The sequence below is a fragment of the Taudactylus pleione genome, unplaced genomic scaffold, assembly GCF_031769625.1.
Source record: "Taudactylus pleione unplaced genomic scaffold, aTauple2 ptg000154l, whole genome shotgun sequence".
NCBI classification, from domain to species: domain Eukaryota; kingdom Metazoa; phylum Chordata; class Amphibia; order Anura; family Myobatrachidae; genus Taudactylus; species Taudactylus pleione.
Window position 1 is genome coordinate 569,447 of NW_028284556.1, and position 18,310 is coordinate 587,756.

At 35.3% G+C, this 18,310-nt stretch overlaps 4 pseudogenes; all 4 read right to left on the minus strand.

Moving 5' to 3' along the window:
* Nucleotides 1-316: 316 nt before the first annotated feature.
* On the minus strand, nt 317-435 carry LOC148521834 (5S ribosomal RNA; annotated as a pseudogene).
* Nucleotides 436-5,785: 5,350 nt separating this feature from the next.
* Nucleotides 5,786-5,904, minus strand: LOC148521835 (5S ribosomal RNA; annotated as a pseudogene).
* A 5,343-nt stretch (nt 5,905-11,247) lies between these two features.
* LOC148521836 (5S ribosomal RNA) lies at nt 11,248-11,366 on the minus strand (annotated as a pseudogene).
* Nucleotides 11,367-16,709: 5,343 nt separating this feature from the next.
* LOC148521837 (5S ribosomal RNA) lies at nt 16,710-16,828 on the minus strand (annotated as a pseudogene).
* Between the last annotated feature and the right edge of the window lie 1,482 nt (nt 16,829-18,310).

An 18,310-nucleotide genomic window follows, 5' to 3' on the forward strand; every position in this document is an offset into this window, starting at 1 on the left:
TGGGAGGAATTAGCATTCTTATTCTGGGATGCTAAACGTCTTTATTGACCATTAACACGTATCCTGAAAAAGAGGAGAAAATTAAGGCAGACACAAATATGATGAGCTATTTAATCAGAGACTCCATTCCCTGATTGTCAATGCAGAAAGTGAACTATACAAAAAACAATAGTCTATGGATACCAACTAAATAATAGGTTTATATTCATAAAAATTACATGTTAGATGGAAAGGTGACTGATGCAGGTGCAAAATTGTAAAACAAGACTCGGAGCCATATCATATTCTATATGCCATTTTATTCCCATTCACAATTTTACTACAACACCTGGTCTTCCTAGGAGGTCCCCCATCCAAGTACTGACCAGGCCCAATCATGCTTCGCTTCCAAGATCAGACGAGATTGGGCATTGACATGTTGGTATGGTTGTAGGTATGTGTTCACTTATGCATAGATTTATGGACTTTGCTCCACGAGGACCTGTAATCAATCGCATTTCAGCTTCATCACCCTCCATATCATAAATAAGAACATGTTTTAATAATAATACTGTAGTCCAAACTTTTGCTTCCTTTTTTTATCTATAAAGTTGTCTTTAATCGCCTTGGTACATGATAACGTATATATTATACCGCTATCATTGTGTCTTAAGTCATATAAAAGGAGCTATTTCATAGTTATCGTTAAACTCCATGGGAAATAAAGTGTTTAATTCGAAGATCCAGAACATTTCACGTTGAGCAAGTTTCTTGCCCAGATCTCCCCCTCTCTCTCCCATGGTTACATGTTCTATTGCTTTAAAGGACAATTCTTCTGGGTTGGATCCATGGTGTGTATTAAAATGTCTTGAGATCATGTGATTTTCTACTTTATTCTTGATATTCCTCACATGTTCCTGCATCCTTAACTTGAGGGGCCTCTTTGTTTTTCCCACATATTTAGTACCACATGAACACTCTAACAGGTAGATCACTGATGTAGAATTACAATTCATGAATTCCTTTATTTTATATTCCTTCGAATTATCATGATTCTTAAAGATCTTCCTTTGTGGATTCAAATATTTACAGATATTACATCGACCACATTTGTAACATCCAACACATTTTGGTAATGTTCTAATGGGTTCTGTTGTGTCACTTCTCAGGAGACTTGGTGCTAACGAGTCTTTAAGGCTTTTGGCTTTCCTGAACACAGTGGGTGGCTTTGGTGGAATCACATCCTTTAAAATAGGGTCCAACAGCAAGATGTTCCAATGTTTTGAAAGTGTCGCCCTTATCTTTTTTTCCTGTCCACTATAGGTGGTGATGAAGGGGATTATTTTATTTTCTTCTTTCACCTTCTGTTTATATATATTAGTAATTCGGACCTCACCAGATTTGTAGTTTTTTGAATTGCTCTCCCAATTATTTCTTCCGGGTATTCTTTATTTTGAAATCTTTCTTGGTAGATTTGGATCTGTTGATCACACATAGTTGGATTACTACAATTACGTTTGATCCTGTGGAATTGTGAATACGGAATATTGTCCTTCCAACTCTTCAGATGATTACTTTTATAATGTAAGTAACTGTTTGTATCAACTTTTTTAATGTAGTTACTTGTGCAGATCATCTCATTATCCCCTGTCAATACCAAGTCCAGAAATTCTATGGAAGTTCTATTAAAATTGGAAGTAAATTTCAAATTCATATTGTTGTCGGATATATGTGATAAAAACGATTTAAAATTCTCTTCTGAACCTTCCCAAATCATTAAAATATCATCAATATATCTCTTATAAAAAATGATATTATTTTTAAAAGGATTGTTATTATATACATACTCCTCTTCCCAACATCCCATGAATAAATTCGCAAAGTTGGGTGCAAACGTCGTCCCCATTGCTGTTCCACATATTTGTCTGTAAAATTGGTCCAAAAATCTAAAATAATTATGTTCCAAGATAAAAGCCATTAAATCACATAAAAATTCTCTATGTGTTGGGTTCATTGAAGGGTCTTGATTAAGAAAGTATCTACAAGCGTTAATTCCTTTGTGGTGTTCAATACAAGTGTACAATGATTGAACATCTATGGTAACCCAGGAGTAGCTTTCTTTCCATGCTAGGTTTTCCACTGCTTGTAAAACATGTCGTGTCTTTTAAGTACGACTCTAAGTTTTGTACATACTTCTTTAGGAAGATATCAACATACTCAGAAATGTGTGAAGTGAGTGATTCAATTCCAGCAATTATTGGTCTTCCTGGAGGCTCTACCATTGATTTATGTACTTTAGGTAGGAAATAAAAAGTGGGGGTTATGGGACTAGTATTCATAAGGTATTGGAATTCGTTTTTATCTAAAATCTCATTGTGTAATTCAAATACCAATAGTGTTCTTAGTTCATCAATATATTCATTAAGGGGATCTTGTTCAAGTAAGATATATGAGTCCTTGTCCCCCAAAAGTCGGTTTGCTTCTTTCAAATAATAAGATCGATCCATAAGTACTAGTCCCCCCCCCTTGTCAGCTGGTTTCAAAACAATATTTGTGTTCTTTTTCAGATTTCTTAGTGCCTCTTTTTCACTGTTCTTAAGATTCTGCTTCTTTGTTGGCACAAATTCTTCATCGCAAAGTTCCTTTTTCACCATTTCATAAAATATGTTGATGTGACTTCCTTTGGACTCAATCGGATAGTATTTTGACTTCCCCTTCAGGCCAGATTTAGATTTTTGCATCTCAAAGTTATTTACAATTGCATTTTCCTTCTTTAAGTAATGTCTTTTTAGTGTGAGGTTCCTAATAAATTTATTTAAATCAATAAAGGTTTCGAATGTATTCATATTGCTTGTTGGAGCAAAGTTAAGTCCTTTGCTGAGCAGAGAAATTTCAGGTGGTGTAAGCTGATGTTGGGATAAGTTGAAAATTCCATGTGCTGTTGGATCTAATGGTGTAGGTTTCTTCTTTTGTATGTTCTTCCGTTTGCCCCCTCGTGTTCCTCTTCTTCTCCGATTCTTCTTTTCATTGGTGATGCCAATTTGGTTGTTTCTCTGAAAAAGGGCCTTCTCGTGTGTTGCGGAGTGGGATGAGTTCCTGGGGATAAAAAATCAGTGTCGCTAATGGAATCCAGCCTTTGTAATGTGTTGAATCTGTTGTTTGTCTGTATTCCTCTGTTGTATGGTGATTCATCCTCATCTTTATGTGCCGATGGTTTCTTTTTCTGATATGTACTACGTAGCCATCTATTCTCCTCCTTATTGTATGTTTTTGGTTTCGGTCTTTGTTTAGGAAATCTACTCCAGTGTTTGATATTGTTCAATTCGTAGTCCTGTTTGTCTCGGATAAATTTCCTTTCCTTGCCTTTTATTACTTCTTCTTCCACTCATTCAAGCTTCCGATTTAATACTGTGTTGTTAATTTTGAAATCTTCTTTATCCTTTAAATCTTCCATTTGGGATTCCTTGCTTTTAATATCCCTTTCTATTGTAGAAAGATTTGATTTTTTCTCCTTAATAATTAATGTCATTAATTCCATGGAGCATGTGTGTAGAATCCTGTCCCAATCTTTCATGAACTCAGAATTATCAAGACCAAAGGTGGGATTCTTTAATAGTCTGAGACCTCTGGGTACTCTGTTTACTGAGATATAGTGTTCCAGTCCCTTGATATCCCACCAAGTCTTGATTTCTTTAGTAAATAGCTTTTCTAATTCCCAGAACATTAAATCTATGTTCTCAGTGGGCACATTTTCATATTGCAAGTTATTTTCATTAAAGATTTTTTGGCAAAGGTCACCCCTTTTATTAACCCTATCATTTCTCATAGACATTCTTGTGTATACAGGTGGCAGTTTATAAGGCAGCTTAATTCAAGAAAAGCCAATTTTTAACATAAATCAATAGAAGAAAACAGCGCCAAATTTGTCCACTCTGTTTAACGTGAAATACCTTTCACAAGTGTGTGTTTTTTGTTTTTTTATATTGGTAAATCTAATAGAAATATAATAGAAATATTATACATATATATATATATATATATATATACATATACTATTTGTATATGTAGCACTCCCTTGATAAGTATAAGGTGTCTGCTTGGTCAACAAAAAATGGTGGCCATGGCTAGGCCACCTTGGTACAGGAAACAATATGACAATATAGCTGACCACAAGCACCTCCTAGTGCATATACAGTGAACCAATTAAACCTGTGCAAATCTCGCAACCTGTGCAAAAACAATTTTTTGTGTTTATATCCTTGTCCTTATCCAGGACCGTGACATACAAGTGACTTTGTGCAATAAATACAACCGTGTAATATATATGAATAAATATATTTAAAACTGCATAAATAATGTGCATAAATTTTTTTTAATTAAATAAAACAATTCATAGACAACACACAATGACATAAATACACAGAAATAATGGATAAAAAGCTAGTACTAAAAGATAATAAATAGCGATTTTTAGTGAAAAATAAATATATATTTTCTAAAATAAATCGGATTTATAGCTTATCTTTTCCAGCAGTATTTTGTGAAGAGTTCATAAAGTGCAAGGTCAGGGTCCCAACGCGTTTCGTCCTCTGGACTTCATCAAGGGGAAGTGTATGCATAGAGACAGAGCAGGGTTTATATACCTTAAGTACAGGAAGCACATGTCCTCATTTCGTGACATCATTTCCTGTTACCTATTTCAGGTCAAAAAGCCATATAATGTCCAGATTTTAACAATAAAATTTGTATTATGGCACTCATTATAAACAATATAAAACATAGAAAGCAAATAAATTATGTGAGTCAATGTTTTTCAGCTTCATGATTATAGTTCTGTCCAAGTGGAACGCATGTGAGGCGCACCCCATCATTTCCGGTCATGTGGTCCGCGGGCTGGTATTGGTTTAACATAATGCCAGTCTAGGTGGAATGCAGGGAGAACACAGGATGTGCCCACCGCGTCACTTCCTGTTCAATGTAGTATTGGTTAAGTGACTACCAGTCCCCATATTACATCACCACTAAATAGCTATTAAGATGTTATTTTTCCATCTCCAGGTCCCCACCGGAGGATGTGTCGCTCGCTTGTAATTGTATTAGTAGACCATGAGGTTGTTTTAGATGAAGGCGGCAGCCATTTTTGTAGTTTTTTTACATTAAAGCGGCGGCCATTTTTGTAGTTCTTTTACATGAAGCCGGCGGCCATTTTTGTAGTTTTTTTACCACTTGTAGCAGTCGTCTTTATGGTTTTGAGTGCTATGTCAAACACTAATCGGGGTCAATCGGAAAACAGAGGTTTGCCATTCTTAACATAAGATGTTCAATGTTTTTCCTTGACTGTTTGTATTCCATCACTGTTCTTCCAATATTTATGGATCGTTATAATACTTCGGATAGGGACGGCGGCCTTCTTTGTAGTTCTTTCATAACCTGTGGCAGCCATCTTTGTAGTTCCTAGATGCTATGACCAGTGCCATTTAATAAAGAACTGGGAGGAATTAGCATTCTTATTCTGGGATGCTAAACGTCTTTATTGACCATTAACACATATCCTGAAAAAGAGGAGAAAATTAAGGCAGACACAAATATGATGAGCTATTTAATCAGAGACTCCATTCCCTGATTGTCAATGCAGAAAGTGAACTATACAAAAAGACAATAGTCTATGGATACCAACTAAATAATAGGTTTATATTCATAAAAATTACATGTTAGATGGAAAGGTGACTGATGCAGGTGCAAAATTGTAAAACAAGACTCGGAGCCATATCATATTCTATATGCCATTTTATTCCCATTCACAATTTTACTACAACACCTGGTCTTCCTAGGAGGTCCCCCATCCAAGTACTGACCAGGCCCAATCATGCTTCGCTTCCAAGATCAGACGAGATTGGGCATTGACATGTTGGTATGGTTGTAGGTATGTGTTCACTTATGCATAGATTTATGGACTTTGCTCCACGAGGACCTGTAATCAATCGCATTTCAGCTTCATCACCCTCCATATCATAAATAAGAACATGTTTTAATAATAATACTGTAGTCCAAACTTTTGCTTCCTTTTTTTTATCTATAAAGTTGTCTTTAATCGCCTTGGTACATGATAATGTATATTATACCGCTATCATTGTGTCTTAAGTCATATAAAAGGAGCTATTTCATAGTTATCGTTAAACCCCATGGGAAATAAAGTGTTTAATTCGAAGATCCAGAACATTTCACGTTGAGCAAGTTTCTTGCCCAGATCTCCCCCTCTCTCTCCCATGGTTACATGTTCTATTGCTTTAAAGGACAATTCTTCTGGGTTGGATCCATGGTGTGTATTAAAATGTCTTGAGACCATGTGATTTTCTACTTTATTCTTGATATTCCTCACATGTTCCTGTATCCTTAACTTGAGGGGCCTCTTTGTTTTTCCCACATATTTAGTACCACATGAACACTCTAACAGGTAGATCACTGATGTAGAATTACAATTCATGAATTCCTTTATTTTATATTCCTTCGAATTATCATGATTCTTAAAGATCTTCCTTTGTGGATTCAAATATTTACAGATATTACATCGACCACATTTGTAACATCCAACACATTTTGGTAATGTTCTAATGGGTTCTGTTGTGTCACTTCTCAGGAGACTTGGTGCTAACGAGTCTTTAAGGCTTTTGGCTTTCCTGAACACAGTGGGTGGCTTTGGTGGAATCACATCCTTTAAAATAGGGTCCAACAGCAAGATGTTCCAATGTTTTGAAAGTGTCGCCCTTATCTTTTTTTCCTGTCCACTATAGGTGGTGATGAAGGGGATTATTTTATTTTCTTCTTTCACCTTCTGTTTATATATATTAGTAATTCGGACCTCACCAGATTTGTAGTTTTTTGAATTGCTCTCCCAATTATTTCTTCCGGGTATTCTTTATTTTGAAATCTTTCTTGGTAGATTTGGATCTGTTGATCACACATAGTTGGATTACTACAATTACGTTTGATCCTGTGGAATTGTGAATACGGAATATTGTCCTTCCAACTCTTCAGATGATTACTTTTATAATGTAAGTAACTGTTTGTATCAACTTTTTTAATGTAGTTACTTGTGCAGATCATCTCATTATCCCCTGTCAATACCAAGTCCAGAAATTCTATGGAAGTTCTATTAAAATTGGAAGTAAATTTCAAATTCATATTGTTGTCGGATATATGTGATAAAAACGATTTAAAATTCTCTTCTGAACCTTCCCAAATCATTAAAATATCATCAATATATCTCTTATAAAAAATGATATTATTTTTAAAAGGATTGTTATTATATACATACTCCTCTTCCCAACATCCCATGAATAAATTCGCAAAGTTGGGTGCAAACGTCGTCCCCATTGCTGTTCCACATATTTGTCTGTAAAATTGGTCCAAAAATCTAAAATAATTATGTTCCAAGATAAAAGCCATTAAATCACATAAAAATTCTCTATGTGTTGGGTTCATTGAAGGGTCTTGATTAAGAAAGTATCTACAAGCGTTAATTCCTTTGTGGTGTTCAATACAAGTGTACAATGATTGAACATCTATGGTAACCCAGGAGTAGCTTTCTTTCCATGCTAGGTTTTCCACTGCTTGTAAAACATGTCGTGTCTTTTAAGTATGACTCTAAGTTTTGTACATACTTCTTTAGGAAGATATCAACATACTCAGAAATGTGTGAAGTGAGTGATTCAATTCCAGCAATTATTGGTCTTCCTGGAGGCTCTACCATTGATTTATGTACTTTAGGTAGGAAATAAAAAGTGGGGGTTATGGGACTAGTATTCATAAGGTATTGGAATTCGTTTTTATCTAAAATCTCATTGTGTAATTCAAATACCAATAGTGTTCTTAGTTCATCAATATATTCATTAAGGGGATCTTGTTCAAGTAAGATATATGAGTCCTTGTCCCCCAAAAGTCGGTTTGCTTCTTTCAAATAATAAGATCGATCCATAAGTACTAGTCCCCCCCCCTTGTCAGCTGGTTTCAAAACAATATTTGTGTTCTTTTTCAGATTTCTTAGTGCCTCTTTTTCACTGTTCTTAAGATTCTGCTTCTTTGTTGGCACAAATTCTTCATCGCAAAGTTCCTTTTTCACCATTTCATAAAATATGTTGATGTGACTTCCTTTGGACTCAATCGGATAGTATTTTGACTTCCCCTTCAGGCCAGATTTAGATTTTTGCATCTCAAAGTTATTTACAATTGCATTTTCCTTCTTTAAGTAATGTCTTTTTAGTGTGAGGTTCCTAATAAATTTATTTAAATCAATAAAGGTTTCGAATGTATTCATATTGCTTGTTGGAGCAAAGTTAAGTCCTTTGCTGAGCAGAGAAATTTCAGGTGGTGTAAGCTGATGTTGGGATAAGTTGAAAATTCCATGTGCTGTTGGATCTAATGGTGTAGGTTTCTTCTTTTGTATGTTCTTCCGTTTGCCCCCTCGTGTTCCTCTTCTTCTCCGATTCTTCTTTTCATTGGTGATGCCAATTTGGTTGTTTCTCTGAAAAAGGGCCTTCTCGTGTGTTGCGGAGTGGGATGAGTTCCTGGGGATAAAAAATCAGTGTCGCTAATGGAATCCAGCCTTTGTAATGTGTTGAATCTGTTGTTTGTCTGTATTCCTCTGTTGTATGGTGATTCATCCTCATCTTTATGTGCCGATGGTTTCTTTTTCTGATATGTACTACGTAGCCATCTATTCTCCTCCTTATTGTATGTTTTTGGTTTCGGTCTTTGTTTAGGAAATCTACTCCAGTGTTTGATATTGTTCAATTCGTAGTCCTGTTTGTCTCGGATAAATTTCCTTTCCTTGCCTTTTATTACTTCTTCTTCCACTCATTCAAGCTTCCGATTTAATACTGTGTTGTTAATTTTGAAATCTTCTTTATCCTTTAAATCTTCCATTTGGGATTCCTTGCTTTTAATATCCCTTTCTATTGTAGAAAGATTTGATTTTTTCTCCTTAATAATTAATGTCATTAATTCCATGGAGCATGTGTGTAGAATCCTGTCCCAATCTTTCATGAACTCAGAATTATCAAGACCAAAGGTGGGATTCTTTAATAGTCTGAGACCTCTGGGTACTCTGTTTACTGAGATATAGTGTTCCAGTCCCTTGATATCCCACCAAGTCTTGATTTCTTTAGTAAATAGCTTTTCTAATTCCCAGAACATTAAATCTATGTTCTCAGTGGGCACATTTTCATATTGCAAGTTATTTTCATTAAAGATTTTTTGGCAAAGGTCACCCCTTTTATTAACCCTATCATTTCTCATAGACATTCTTGTGTATACAGGTGGCAGTTTATAAGGCAGCTTAATTCAAGAAAAGCCAATTTTTAACATAAATCAATAGAAGAAAACAGCGCCAAATTTGTCCACTCTGTTTAACGTGAAATACCTTTCACAAGTGTGTGTTTTTTGTTTTTTTATATTGGTAAATCTAATAGAAATATAATAGAAATATTATACATATATATATATATATATACATATACTATTTGTATATGTAGCACTCCCTTGATAAGTATAAGGTGTCTGCTTGGTCAACAAAAAATGGTGGCCATGGCTAGGCCACCTTGGTACAGGAAACAATATGACAATATAGCTGACCACAAGCGCCTCCTAGTGCATATACAGTGAACCAATTAAACCTGTGCAAATCTCGCAACCTGTGCAAAAACAATTTTTTGTGTTTATATCCTTGTCCTTATCCAGGACCGTGACATACAAGTGACTTTGTGCAATAAATACAACCGTGTAATATATATGAATAAATATATTTAAAACTGCATAAATAATGTGCATAAATTTTTTTTAATTAAATAAAACAATTCATAGACAACACACAATGACATAAATACACAGAAATAATGGATAAAAAGCTAGTACTAAAAGATAATAAATAGCGATTTTTAGTGAAAAATAAATATATATTTTCTAAAATAAATCGGATTTATAGCTTATCTTTTCCAGCAGTATTTTGTGAAGAGTTCATAAAGTGCAAGGTCAGGGTCCCAACGCGTTTCGTCCTCTGGACTTCATCAAGGGGAAGTGTATGCATAGAGACAGAGCAGGGTTTATATACCTTAAGTACAGGAAGCACATGTCCTCATTTCGTGACATCATTTCCTGTTACCTATTTCAGGTCAAAAAGCCATATAATGTCCAGATTTTAACAATAAAATTTGTATTATGGCACTCATTATAAACAATATAAAACATAGAAAGCAAATAAATTATGTGAGTCAATGTTTTTCAGCTTCATGATTATAGTTCTGTCCAAGTGGAATGCATGTGAGGCGCACCCCATCATTTCCGGTCATGTGGTCCGCGGGCTGGTATTGGTTTAACATAATGCCAGTCTAGGTGGAATGCAGGGAGAACACAGGATGAGCGCACCGCGTCACTTCCTGTTCAATGTAGTATTGGTTAAGTGACTACCAGTCCCCATATTACATCACCACTAAATAGCTATTAAGATGTTATTTTTCCATCTCCAGGTCCCCACCGGAGGATGTGTCGCTCGCTTGTAATTGTATTAGTAGACCATGAGGTTGTTTTAGATGAAGGCGGCAGCCATTTTTGTAGTTTTTTTACATTAAAGCGGCGGCCATTTTTGTAGTTCTTTTACATGAAGCCGGCGGCCATTTTTGTAGTTTTTTTACCACTTGTAGCAGTCGTCTTTATGGTTTTGAGTGCTATGTCAAACACTAATCGGGGTCAATCGGAAAACAGAGGTTTGCCATTCTTAACATAAGATGTTCAATGTTTTTCCTTGACTGTTTGTATTCCATCACTGTTCTTCCAATATTTATGGATCGTTATAATACTTCGGATAGGGACGGCGGCCTTCTTTGTAGTTCTTTCATAACCTGTGGCAGCCATCTTTGTAGTTCCTAGATGCTATGACCAGTGCCATTTAATAAAGAACTCGGAGGAATTAGCATTCTTATTCTGGGATGCTAAACGTCTTTATTGACCATTAACACATATCCTGAAAAAGAGGAGAAAATTAAGGCAGACACAAATATGATGAGCTATTTAATCAGAGACTCCATTCCCTGATTGTCAATGCAGAAAGTGAACTATACAAAAAGACAATAGTCTATGGATACCAACTAAATAATAGGTTTATATTCATAAAAATTACATGTTAGATGGAAAGGTGACTGATGCAGGTGCAAAATTGTAAAACAAGACTCGGAGCCATATCATATTCTATATGCCATTTTATTCCCATTCACAATTTTACTACAACACCTGGTCTTCCTAGGAGGTCCCCCATCCAAGTACTGACCAGGCCCAATCATGCTTCGCTTCCAAGATCAGACGAGATTGGGCATTGACATGTTGGTATGGTTGTAGGTATGTGTTCACTTATGCATAGATTTATGGACTTTGCTCCACGAGGACCTGTAATCAATCGCATTTCAGCTTCATCACCCTCCATATCATAAATAAGAACATGTTTTAATAATAATACTGTAGTCCAAACTTTTGCTTCCTTTTTTTTATCTATAAAGTTGTCTTTAATCGCCTTGGTACATGATAATGTATATTATACCGCTATCATTGTGTCTTAAGTCATATAAAAGGAGCTATTTCATAGTTATCGTTAAACCCCATGGGAAATAAAGTGTTTAATTCGAAGATCCAGAACATTTCACGTTGAGCAAGTTTCTTGCCCAGATCTCCCCCTCTCTCTCCCATGGTTACATGTTCTATTGCTTTAAAGGACAATTCTTCTGGGTTGGATCCATGGTGTGTATTAAAATGTCTTGAGACCATGTGATTTTCTACTTTATTCTTGATATTCCTCACATGTTCCTGTATCCTTAACTTGAGGGGCCTCTTTGTTTTTCCCACATATTTAGTACCACATGAACACTCTAACAGGTAGATCACTGATGTAGAATTACAATTCATGAATTCCTTTATTTTATATTCCTTCGAATTATCATGATTCTTAAAGATCTTCCTTTGTGGATTCAAATATTTACAGATATTACATCGACCACATTTGTAACATCCAACACATTTTGGTAATGTTCTAATGGGTTCTGTTGTGTCACTTCTCAGGAGACTTGGTGCTAACGAGTCTTTAAGGCTTTTGGCTTTCCTGAACACAGTGGGTGGCTTTGGTGGAATCACATCCTTTAAAATAGGGTCCAACAGCAAGATGTTCCAATGTTTTGAAAGTGTCGCCCTTATCTTTTTTTCCTGTCCACTATAGGTGGTGATGAAGGGGATTATTTTATTTTCTTCTTTCACCTTCTGTTTATATATATTAGTAATTCGGACCTCACCAGATTTGTAGTTTTTTGAATTGCTCTCCCAATTATTTCTTCCGGGTATTCTTTATTTTGAAATCTTTCTTGGTAGATTTGGATCTGTTGATCACACATAGTTGGATTACTACAATTACGTTTGATCCTGTGGAATTGTGAATACGGAATATTGTCCTTCCAACTCTTCAGATGATTACTTTTATAATGTAAGTAACTGTTTGTATCAACTTTTTTAATGTAGTTACTTGTGCAGATCATCTCATTATCCCCTGTCAATACCAAGTCCAGAAATTCTATGGAAGTTCTATTAAAATTGGAAGTAAATTTCAAATTCATATTGTTGTCGGATATATGTGATAAAAACGATTTAAAATTCTCTTCTGAACCTTCCCAAATCATTAAAATATCATCAATATATCTCTTATAAAAAATGATATTATTTTTAAAAGGATTGTTATTATATACATACTCCTCTTCCCAACATCCCATGAATAAATTCGCAAAGTTGGGTGCAAACGTCGTCCCCATTGCTGTTCCACATATTTGTCTGTAAAATTGGTCCAAAAATCTAAAATAATTATGTTCCAAGATAAAAGCCATTAAATCACATAAAAATTCTCTATGTGTTGGGTTCATTGAAGGGTCTTGATTAAGAAAGTATCTACAAGCGTTAATTCCTTTGTGGTGTTCAATACAAGTGTACAATGATTGAACATCTATGGTAACCCAGGAGTAGCTTTCTTTCCATGCTAGGTTTTCCACTGCTTGTAAAACATGTCGTGTCTTTTAAGTATGACTCTAAGTTTTGTACATACTTCTTTAGGAAGATATCAACATACTCAGAAATGTGTGAAGTGAGTGATTCAATTCCAGCAATTATTGGTCTTCCTGGAGGCTCTACCATTGATTTATGTACTTTAGGTAGGAAATAAAAAGTGGGGGTTATGGGACTAGTATTCATAAGGTATTGGAATTCGTTTTTATCTAAAATCTCATTGTGTAATTCAAATACCAATAGTGTTCTTAGTTCATCAATATATTCATTAAGGGGATCTTGTTCAAGTAAGATATATGAGTCCTTGTCCCCCAAAAGTCGGTTTGCTTCTTTCAAATAATAAGATCGATCCATAAGTACTAGTCCCCCCCCCTTGTCAGCTGGTTTCAAAACAATATTTGTGTTCTTTTTCAGATTTCTTAGTGCCTCTTTTTCACTGTTCTTAAGATTCTGCTTCTTTGTTGGCACAAATTCTTCATCGCAAAGTTCCTTTTTCACCATTTCATAAAATATGTTGATGTGACTTCCTTTGGACTCAATCGGATAGTATTTTGACTTCCCCTTCAGGCCAGATTTAGATTTTTGCATCTCAAAGTTATTTACAATTGCATTTTCCTTCTTTAAGTAATGTCTTTTTAGTGTGAGGTTCCTAATAAATTTATTTAAATCAATAAAGGTTTCGAATGTATTCATATTGCTTGTTGGAGCAAAGTTAAGTCCTTTGCTGAGCAGAGAAATTTCAGGTGGTGTAAGCTGATGTTGGGATAAGTTGAAAATTCCATGTGCTGTTGGATCTAATGGTGTAGGTTTCTTCTTTTGTATGTTCTTCCGTTTGCCCCCTCGTGTTCCTCTTCTTCTCCGATTCTTCTTTTCATTGGTGATGCCAATTTGGTTGTTTCTCTGAAAAAGGGCCTTCTCGTGTGTTGCGGAGTGGGATGAGTTCCTGGGGATAAAAAATCAGTGTCGCTAATGGAATCCAGCCTTTGTAATGTGTTGAATCTGTTGTTTGTCTGTATTCCTCTGTTGTATGGTGATTCATCCTCATCTTTATGTGCCGATGGTTTCTTTTTCTGATATGTACTACGTAGCCATCTATTCTCCTCCTTATTGTATGTTTTTGGTTTCGGTCTTTGTTTAGGAAATCTACTCCAGTGTTTGATATTGTTCAATTCGTAGTCCTGTTTGTCTCGGATAAATTTCCTTTCCTTGCCTTTTATTACTTCTTCTTCCACTCATTCAAGCTTCCGATTTAATACTGTGTTGTTAATTTTGAAATCTTCTTTATCCTTTAAATCTTCCATTTGGGATTCCTTGCTTTTAATATCCCTTTCTATTGTAGAAAGATTTGATTTTTTCTCCTTAATAATTAATGTCATTAATTCCATGGAGCATGTGTGTAGAATCCTGTCCCAATCTTTCATGAACTCAGAATTATCAAGACCAAAGGTGGGATTCTTTAATAGTCTGAGACCTCTGGGTACTCTGTTTACTGAGATATAGTGTTCCAGTCCCTTGATATCCCACCAAGTCTTGATTTCTTTAGTAAATAGCTTTTCTAATTCCCAGAACATTAAATCTATGTTCTCAGTGGGCACATTTTCATATTGCAAGTTATTTTCATTAAAGATTTTTTGGCAAAGGTCACCCCTTTTATTAACCCTATCATTTCTCATAGACATTCTTGTGTATACAGGTGGCAGTTTATAAGGCAGCTTAATTCAAGAAAAGCCAATTTTTAACATAAATCAATAGAAGAAAACAGCGCCAAATTTGTCCACTCTGTTTAACGTGAAATACCTTTCACAAGTGTGTGTTTTTTGTTTTTTTATATTGGTAAATCTAATAGAAATATAATAGAAATATTATACATATATATATATATATATACATATACTATTTGTATATGTAGCACTCCCTTGATAAGTATAAGGTGTCTGCTTGGTCAACAAAAAATGGTGGCCATGGCTAGGCCACCTTGGTACAGGAAACAATATGACAATATAGCTGACCACAAGCGCCTCCTAGTGCATATACAGTGAACCAATTAAACCTGTGCAAATCTCGCAACCTGTGCAAAAACAATTTTTTGTGTTTATATCCTTGTCCTTATCCAGGACCGTGACATACAAGTGACTTTGTGCAATAAATACAACCGTGTAATATATATGAATAAATATATTTAAAACTGCATAAATAATGTGCATAAATTTTTTTTAATTAAATAAAACAATTCATAGACAACACACAATGACATAAATACACAGAAATAATGGATAAAAAGCTAGTACTAAAAGATAATAAATAGCGATTTTTAGTGAAAAATAAATATATATTTTCTAAAATAAATCGGATTTATAGCTTATCTTTTCCAGCAGTATTTTGTGAAGAGTTCATAAAGTGCAAGGTCAGGGTCCCAACGCGTTTCGTCCTCTGGACTTCATCAAGGGGAAGTGTATGCATAGAGACAGAGCAGGGTTTATATACCTTAAGTACAGGAAGCACATGTCCTCATTTCGTGACATCATTTCCTGTTACCTATTTCAGGTCAAAAAGCCATATAATGTCCAGATTTTAACAATAAAATTTGTATTATGGCACTCATTATAAACAATATAAAACATAGAAAGCAAATAAATTATGTGAGTCAATGTTTTTCAGCTTCATGATTATAGTTCTGTCCAAGTGGAATGCATGTGAGGCGCACCCCATCATTTCCGGTCATGTGGTCCGCGGGCTGGTATTGGTTTAACATAATGCCAGTCTAGGTGGAATGCAGGGAGAACACAGGATGAGCGCACCGCGTCACTTCCTGTTCAATGTAGTATTGGTTAAGTGACTACCAGTCCCCATATTACATCACCACTAAATAGCTATTAAGATGTTATTTTTCCATCTCCAGGTCCCCACCGGAGGATGTGTCGCTCGCTTGTAATTGTATTAGTAGACCATGAGGTTGTTTTAGATGAAGGCGGCAGCCATTTTTGTAGTTTTTTTACATTAAAGCGGCGGCCATTTTTGTAGTTCTTTTACATGAAGCCGGCGGCCATTTTTGTAGTTCTTTTACCACTTGTAGCAGTCGTCTTTATGGTTTTGAGTGCTATGTCAAACACTAATCGGGGTCAATCGGAAAACAGAGGTTTGCCATTCTTAACATAAGATGTTCAATGTTTTTCCTTGACTGTTTGTATTCCATCACTGTTCTTCCAATATTTATGGATCGTTATAATACTTCGGATAGGGACGGCGGCCTTCTTTGTAGTTCTTTCATAACCTGTGGCAGCCATCTTTGTAGTTCCTAGATGCTATGACCAGTGCCATTTAATAAAGAACTGGGAGGAATTAGCATTCTTATTCTGGGATGCTAAACGTCTTTATTGACCATTAACACATATCCTGAAAAAGAGGAGAAAATTAAGGCAGACACAAATATGATGAGCTATTTAATCAGAGACTCCATTCCCTGATTGTCAATGCAGAAAGTGAACTATACAAAAAGACAATAGTCTATGGATACCAACTAAATAATAGGTTTATATTCATAAAAATTACATGTTAGATGGAAAGGTGACTGATGCAGGTGCAAAATTGTAAAACAAGACTCGGAGCCATATCATATTCTATATGCCATTTTATTCCCATTCACAATTTTACTACAACACCTGGTCTTCCTAGGAGGTCCCCCATCCAAGTACTGACCAGGCCCAATCATGCTTCGCTTCCAAGATCAGACGAGATTGGGCATTGACATGTTGGTATGGTTGTAGGTATGTGTTCACTTATGCATAGATTTATGGACTTTGCTCCACGAGGACCTGTAATCAATCGCATTTCAGCTTCATCACCCTCCATATCATAAATAAGAACATGTTTTAATAATAATACTGTAGTCCAAACTTTTGCTTCCTTTTTTTTATCTATAAAGTTGTCTTTAATCGCCTTGGTACATGATAATGTATATTATACCGCTATCATTGTGTCTTAAGTCATATAAAAGGAGCTATTTCATAGTTATCGTTAAACCCCATGGGAAATAAAGTGTTTAATTCGAAGATCCAGAACATTTCACGTTGAGCAAGTTTCTTGCCCAGATCTCCCCCTCTCTCTCCCATGGTTACATGTTCTATTGCTTTAAAGGACAATTCTTCTGGGTTGGATCCATGGTGTGTATTAAAATGTCTTGAGACCATGTGATTTTCTACTTTATTCTTGATATTCCTCACATGTTCCTGTATCCTTAACTTGAGGGGCCTCTTTGTTTTTCCCACATATTTAGTACCACATGAACACTCTAACAGGTAGATCACTGATGTAGAATTACAATTCATGAATTCCTTTATTTTATATTCCTTCGAATTATCATGATTCTTAAAGATCTTCCTTTGTGGATTCAAATATTTACAGATATTACATCGACCACATTTGTAACATCCAACACATTTTGGTAATGTTCTAATGGGTTCTGTTGTGTCACTTCTCAGGAGACTTGGTGCTAACGAGTCTTTAAGGCTTTTGGCTTTCCTGAACACAGTGGGTGGCTTTGGTGGAATCACATCCTTTAAAATAGGGTCCAACAGCAAGATGTTCCAATGTTTTGAAAGTGTCGCCCTTATCTTTTTTTCCTGTCCACTATAGGTGGTGATGAAGGGGATTATTTTATTTTCTTCTTTCACCTTCTGTTTATATATATTAGTAATTCGGACCTCACCAGATTTGTAGTTTTTTGAATTGCTCTCCCAATTATTTCTTCCGGGTATTCTTTATTTTGAAATCTTTCTTGGTAGATTTGGATCTGTTGATCACACATAGTTGGATTACTACAATTACGTTTGATCCTGTGGAATTGTGAATACGGAATATTGTCCTTCCAACTCTTCAGATGATTACTTTTATAATGTAAGTAACTGTTTGTATCAACTTTTTTAATGTAGTTACTTGTGCAGATCATCTCATTATCCCCTGTCAATACCAAGTCCAGAAATTCTATGGAAGTTCTATTAAAATTGGAAGTAAATTTCAAATTCATATTGTTGTCGGATATATGTGATAAAAACGATTTAAAATTCTCTTCTGAACCTTCCCAAATCATTAAAATATCATCAATATATCTCTTATAAAAAATGATATTATTTTTAAAAGGATTGTTATTATATACATACTCCTCTTCCCAACATCCCATGAATAAATTCGCAAAGTTGGGTGCAAACGTCGTCCCCATTGCTGTTCCACATATTTGTCTGTAAAATTGGTC